This window comes from Panthera leo, chromosome C2 (assembly GCF_018350215.1).
Source record: "Panthera leo isolate Ple1 chromosome C2, P.leo_Ple1_pat1.1, whole genome shotgun sequence".
In the NCBI taxonomy this organism is placed as follows: Eukaryota; Metazoa; Chordata; class Mammalia; order Carnivora; family Felidae; genus Panthera; species Panthera leo.
Window position 1 is genome coordinate 128,055,309 of NC_056687.1, and position 7,177 is coordinate 128,062,485.

Sequence of the window (7,177 nt, forward strand, 5' to 3'; positions counted from 1 at the left end):
CCCAGTTTCCTGGTCATGGCAGAAGCAGAGGCTCCTCTGGCAGGTTGGTTCTGAGCTGGAGTTTTGGGGGTCAGTCCTACTTTTTCATCTGATCTCACAAACTGTAAGCATCTGATTCCATATTTTAAATCAAGCAGTTCCCGTACTCTCTTTCTACTGATCTTTCTACATAAACTAAGCAGACTGGCTGCTGTCATCTGCAGCTGAACTCTGACACAATGGTCAGACTTATTAAAAATCAAAGAAATGCAAACTAAACCCACAGTGAAATGATTTCTCATTGATCAGAATGTGAATGATTATAGGGGTGTCTGGATGGCTCAGTCAAGCATCTGACTTCTGCTCAGGTCATGATCTCACAGATCGTGATTTTGAGCCCCACATCAGGCTCTGCTGACAGCTCAGAGCCTGGAGCCTGCTTCAGATTCTGTGTCTCCCTCATTCTCTGCCCCCCACTTCAAAAATAAATAAACGTTAACAATTAAAAAAAAAAAAGAATGTGAATGATTATAAAGTTGGATAGGGGCACCTGGGTGGCTCAGTTTGTTAGGCATCCAACTTCAGTCAGGTCATGATCTCACAGTTCGTGGGTTCAAGCCCCGCATCAGGCTCTCTGCTGACAACTCAGAGTCTGGATCCTTGCTTTGGATTATGTCTCCCTCTCTTTCTACCCCTCCCCTTCTCACACTCTGTCTCTCTCTCTCTCAAAAACAAAAAACAAAAAACAAAGATAAAATTCAGTGTTGCTGAGGGTAAGGGGAAATGGGCTCTATTTTGGAGCTTGTGTATGTTGTTGCAACCATTCTGAAGAGCAGTTTGGCAGAATCTACACAAATATAAAGTGAGCATCATATCTAACCCAGCTGGGGCATCAGCCATCTAGGCATCGGCCGAAGAGCTGTACTACTACATGTCCTCAAAAACACATTTTCCACAGATATTAACTGCACCATTGTGAGTAATGGAAAGACAATAACAACTAGCTGGATTGTCCATTAAGAGGGAACAGTTAAGAAAATTATTGCACAGCCATTCTTTGGAACGCTTTGCAGCAGTTAAAGAATGAGGCTGGGCTCCAAGCACTAATGTGGAAAGATCCCAGACATACTTCCAAGTGAAAAATAAATGGCAAAACAGCACGTATAGTATGATCTCATTTATGTTTAAAAATACATATAACAAAATGTGTTTCTATTTAAACATGCATATATCTGTATAAACACAGCCAAAGGTCAGAAGGACACAAACCAAGCTACTCTGTGGGGTGGGGGACGCAGGTGGAGGAGGGACTTGGGCAGGACTTGTGCCTCCTATCTACACTATTTGAATGTCTGAATAATTTACAGTAGGAATGTATTCTATTAGAATGTCATATATTATGTAATTATATTAATACATAAATTAAGAGGTTATAAAACACTGTAGGGGCAAGCTTCCAACTTTCAAATGCCTAAGCAAAAGATATATAGAGATTGATTGATCTGCCAGCTATCCACCTATCATCTATTTATCTAGAAAGGGAGAAAGCAAATATGACAAAATGTAATGCACTGAATCTAGGTGAAGTGATATGGGTATTCATTGCACTCTTCTTTCAACTTTTCCATGATTTGAAACTTTTTTCATAATATAAAGTTGGAAATAAAAACATCAAATACACGTCCTTGGACCCCCACATGCTTTTTCTGTGCAAGCAGATTTTTTTCAGAGGTGGGGGCAAAGCCTGTGCCTTGCACAGCTGCTAAAAAGCAAAACAGCATTGGCAATCCTTCCCACTGACTTCTTAGAGCAAGAGTGCCTCACTCTTGAAGACACTGTCCTGAGTAACCTTCAGAGGCCTCCATGTGCATGAACTGGGATTGACAGCAGGCCTCTGCCCAGTCCCTCCGCAGGCACAGTCAGGGCCAGGACTTGCTGGGGAGCCGGGACCTAGCTGGCTCTCTAGAGGCCTGCAGAGCTCATGGCCAAGGGCACCTTTAATATCAAATACATACCCCCACACACGCCAGTGCATATTTATGAAGCCCCATGAAAGGGGAAGTGGCCATTGGTAAGAAGGGGACCTGGGGGCTCCTTCTTGCCCACACCAGGGGGCTCTGAAAAGATTCCATTCATTTGAGCTGCTATACTCAAGACCTCCCATTCAGTCCTCATCCTGGTGTTTATTTTTGACCTAACAGTGTGAGGAGAATGGGGAAAAAAGGAATTGCAAAAAAAGGAACTGGAATTTTAATGAGAACCATCTGGAGAGTTTGCCAAGGGTATGTTTGGTACAAGAAAGTGATTCCTCAGCTTAAATGAGGAAAAAGAGACACGGAGCAAATTGTTATGTTGCGCTTACCCCCAAACCAATGCTGAACAGAACCACCTAGAACACTGGAACATGCACATCACACAGGAACGGGGCTGCGACAGGGCTGCGGAGGGACGGGACGGAGTGCGCAGTGAGAAGGAATGTTTCTCCTCAGCCAAGGAGACTTTGAGGGATGGGTTGTGGTGGGCCCTGGGCCAGCGCCTGGAATCTGGGTAACCATGGAAACGGGCCCGCGGGTGACAACAAATACGGGATGGAATTTCAGAGTTCGCAGCCAAGCCATAGAGGAATGGGAAAGTTCGGGAAAGTTTTTTTGTTTTGTTTTGTTTTTTTGTTTTCTTTTGTTTTTAACCCGGGATTGAGGAAGGCACAGGAGGGAGCCACAGTGTTCCAAATAAATGGCTCCCTGCGCAGTCCCCCAACTGAGTCACAGGGAGCCAGATTCTCTGGGAGGCTCTATTTCCACTTTATTCTTTCCATTTGTTTATAACCCACCGCATTCCACCAAAGACTCCGTGGGGTGAAAGCCGCTCCTGAGGGGTCTCGGTGCACAGCCAGATCCCTGACTTCACTCCAGCATAATCCCATACCTTGAGGATAGCCACCTCCTGTGGGGATTTATTTGGGTGCATCCTCTCCATGCATCCTCAAAACAGCCCTGCGGCCAGGATGGCCAGATCCCCACCTCACGGATGGGGAAATGAAATTCTGAGAGCCAAGATCTCCCAGAAACAGAGGGGCTTTCTGCCCCAGCCCAAGCCCATCTTCCTTGCACCATGCCATTGTACCTGTAATCTTTATTCTGGAAACAAATGAATAACTGTATTCTGCATTTGTGAAGAAGACTAGGAAACCCTCCTACGTCTATTGGTGTGCAAATGCCACTTAACCATGTAGCTGCAGAAGCAGGCCTTGATTGAATGGGAAAAGATTTCTATGATGGAAGGAAGAAATTTTTTACAATTACTGGACTGAAAAATTAAAGAACCATGGACTCTAGAATTTTCTTCTCTGAGGTGTTTAAAAATAGAATGGCTGGCCTCATGCCTTGGGCAGATCAGGGCCTGGGACTGAAGGAACCATAGACATCCACTCCAGGCTCCATGCTTTGCAGATGGGGAAACCAAGGCAGAATCAGGCACTGGGCCCCACATCCAGTACAAGGTTCTTTTCTTGACAGCATGTCCCGGGAGCCCCCAGACAAGCCCATAGTAGACCCTCGGAGTCCACAGGTAGGTTTTGGCGAAACGGTATGAATCAGCAGGATTAAAACAGGAGGTAATAACAATTGTTGCAGAACAGAGGATTATTAAATCTGGGATCAGACTCGGGGGTACAGGGACGAGTAGGGTGGGGAATATGCCTAACGGATTGACATCCTGAGAAACCGAGATCCATACAGTGCAAAATCCACTTAAGTTTTGCTGTTATGATCATCATTAGTTAAGAAGGAGCCTCTGCTCATCTCTTTTGCATTGTTGGTGGGAATGCAAGCTGGTGCAGCCACTCTGGAAAACAGTATGGAGGTTCCTCAAAAAACTAAAAATAGAACTACCCCACGACCCAGCAATTGCACTACTAGGCATTTATCCACGGGATACAGGTGTGCTGTCTCGAAGGGACACATGCACCCCCATATTTATAGCAGCACTATCAACAATAGCCAAAGTATTGGAAAGAACCCAAGTGTCCATTGATGGATGAATGGATAAAGAAGATGTGGTTTATATATACAATGGAGTATTACTCGGCAATCAAAAAGAATGAAATCTCGCCATTTGCAACCATGTGGATGGAACTGGAGGGTATTATGCTAAGTGAAATTAGTCAGTCAGAGAAAGACAAAAATCATATGACTTCACTCATATGAGGACTTTAAGAGACAAAACAGATGAACATAAGGGAAGGGAAACAAAAATAATATAAAAACAGGTAGTGGGACAAAACAGAAGAGACTCAAATATGGAGAGCAAACAGAGGGTTACAGGAGGGGTTGTGAGAGGGGGGATGGGCTAAATGGGTAAGGGGCACTAAGGAATCTCCTCCTGAAATCAGTGTTGCACTATATGCTAATTTGGATGTAAATTTAAAAAAATAAAAAATAAAGAAATTCTAATTCAGATCGAGAAAAAAACAAAAAAAAGGAGACTTTGCTCTGAAAAGAGAAAGAGACTCAACAGTTAAGAATTTAGCAAAGAAGATAGTTTTAAATCAGCAAAGTTACATAACTTTATAACAGTTTCAAGAAATCATCTTGAAACTTCATTAGCAAAAAATGCCTCTGAATAAGCCAACAGGAAATAAAGAAGTGCAAAGAATTTCTGGAAATAGAAGAGTGGTTTTGTTTGTTTGTTTTTAAAGTGAAAAAAAAAAGACATTTTAAGGAAAAAGGAAGCCCTGACCCACATAAAGATAGGGTTTCAGTCACACTAATTTGAGAGCAAGAAGAGAAAAGAGGAGAAAGTGGAAGCCTCAGCAGTGGAGTGAGTGCCCAGGCCCTTGAGGGCTTTGTGTGGGTTGCTGAAAACACCTACAGTCCCAGAAAAATGGGCTCATGAAACAGAGCCAGTTTGACACTAAAAAAGAAATTTCATTCACTGAAAGATAACAAATCTGCATGAGGCTGTCCACAGCCCTGTTGAAGTTTACAGAGTAACTTAAAAATTGCTTCAGTGCTTAACGATCTGGGAATACCTACTATTTTATCCTGAAGTCACTGATTTTCCCGAAAGCTCTGCTTTGTCACTTTTTACCCTGAAAACCTCTATTTCTCTTTTTCAGTCATTAAAAATGGGAGAGAAAGTGTCATTTTTTTCTCAGCAAATGTTTTTGACAACTTACTCTATGCCAAGCCCTGAATACAGCACTGCTATCGTATCAGATTATTACTGCCTCTTGGACTTACTACCATTTCTAAGTTTTTAATATTAAAATGCAGAGTCCACTGTGAATCTATAAGCCTCCTATAAAACGTTGAGAGTTTTCCATCTTCAAATACTATAAGCACTATGCAAGCTTAAAGAGGCCACTGCTCATTCCTAATGAGAATCTTCTGTTTATGATTCATGGATTAAATCCCTATAAATGGCTTTATATACATGCCCAAAATATGTGGATCCACACGACGTCTGAGAGTATTCATGTAAGTATGTATCTCCTCGTGAGAAAGTGTGTGTGGGAGGGAAGGAGTAAAACTGTTTTCATTTTATTTAAAAAAATTTTTTTTAACTTTTATTCATTTTTTAAGAGATAGACATAGAGCGTGAGCAGGGGAGAGGCAGAGAGAGAGGGAGACAGAGAATCTGAAGCAGGCTCCAGACTCTGAGCTGTCAGCACAGAGCCGGATGCAGGCCTCAAACCCAGGAACCGTGAGATCATGACCTAAGCCAAAGTCGGACGCTTAACCAACTGAACCACCCACGCACCCATATTTTTAAAAATTTTTTTAGAAATTTTATTTTTTATCTGTTTTTACTCATTTATTTTGAGAGAGAGAGAGAGAGAGAGAGAGAGAGAGAATGCATGCAGGAGGGACAGAGAGAGAGGGAGATAGAGAATCTGGAGCAGGCTCCGCACTGTCAGCATAGAGCCCAATGTGGGCTTGATCCCAGGAACAGCAAGACCATAACCTGAGCCAAAACCAAGAGTCGGACGCTTAACCAACTGAGCCACCCAGGTGCCCCCAAACCGTTTTCATTTTAAAAAGCTAGAGGGACAAGCAAAAACTATTCATATACATCATATACTTCTTTAAAAGAAGTGAGTATAGCTCTCTCCTCCAGCCACCAAAGATGCCAAAAAGAAAAAAAGCTAAGGGGAAGAAGGTGGCCCTGGCCCCTGCTGTGGTGAAGAAGCAGGACGCCAAGAAGCTGTCAATCCCATTTGAGAAAAAGCCCAAGAATTTTGGCATCGGACAGGATATCCAGCCCAAAAGGGACCTCACCCACTAGGTCAAATGGCCCCATTACGTTGGGCTGTAGCGGCGAAAGGCTGTTCTCTATAAATGTGTAAAAGTGCCTCCCGTGATTAACCAGTCCACCCAGGCCTTGGATCACCAAACAGCTACTCAACTGCTGAAGCTGGCCCACAGACAGCAAGACAAAGCAAAAGAAGAAGCAGAGATCATTGGCCCAGGCTGAGAAGAAAGCTGCCAGCAAAGGGGATGTCCCCATTAAGAGGCCACCTGTCCTTCAAGCTGGGGTTAATACTGTCACCACCTTAGTGGAAAACAAGAAGGCTCAGCTGGTAGTGATCACATGTGCTGTGGATCCCACTGAGCTGGGGTTGTCTTCTTGGCTGCCCTATGTCGTAAGATGGGGTTTCCTCCTGCATCATCAAGAGGGAGGCCAGGCTGGGGCATCTGGTCCACAGTAAGACCTGCACCACTCTCACCTTCACACAAGTTAACTTGGAAGACAAAGGAGCTAAGCTGGTAGAAGCCATCAGGACCCATGACAATGACAGATATGATGAGATCCATTGCCACTGGGGAGGCAATGCCCTGAGTCCAAAGTTGGTGGCTTGCATTGCCAAGTTGGAAAAGACAAAGGCCAAAGAACTGGCTTCCAAACTAGGGTAAGTGGATGCTGTTGAGTTTTCTGTACATTAAAGTAATTACAAGTTCTCTTTAAAAAAAAAAAAAGTGAAGGCATAGGGCATAACGATGGGAGAAGCTAATGCATTTCCAAATTGTTATTCCTTTAGCCCTTGAAAACATTAGTCTTCAATGAGAAACCATGGGCTGGTGTTTTCGGTAATAATTACACTCTTTTTTTTTTTTTAATGTTAGTGATTTTTAAAGACCTCTTTAAACCTTTTTAAAAATCACTTTTAACCTTTTATTAAAAAATACCTTTTATCCTT

At 43.2% G+C, this 7,177-nt stretch overlaps 1 pseudogene; it reads left to right on the plus strand.

The window, feature by feature from the left end:
* Positions 1–6,099: 6,099 nt before the first annotated feature.
* On the plus strand, positions 6,100–6,893 carry LOC122230073 (annotated as a pseudogene).
* The last annotated feature ends 284 nt before the right edge of the window (positions 6,894–7,177 follow it).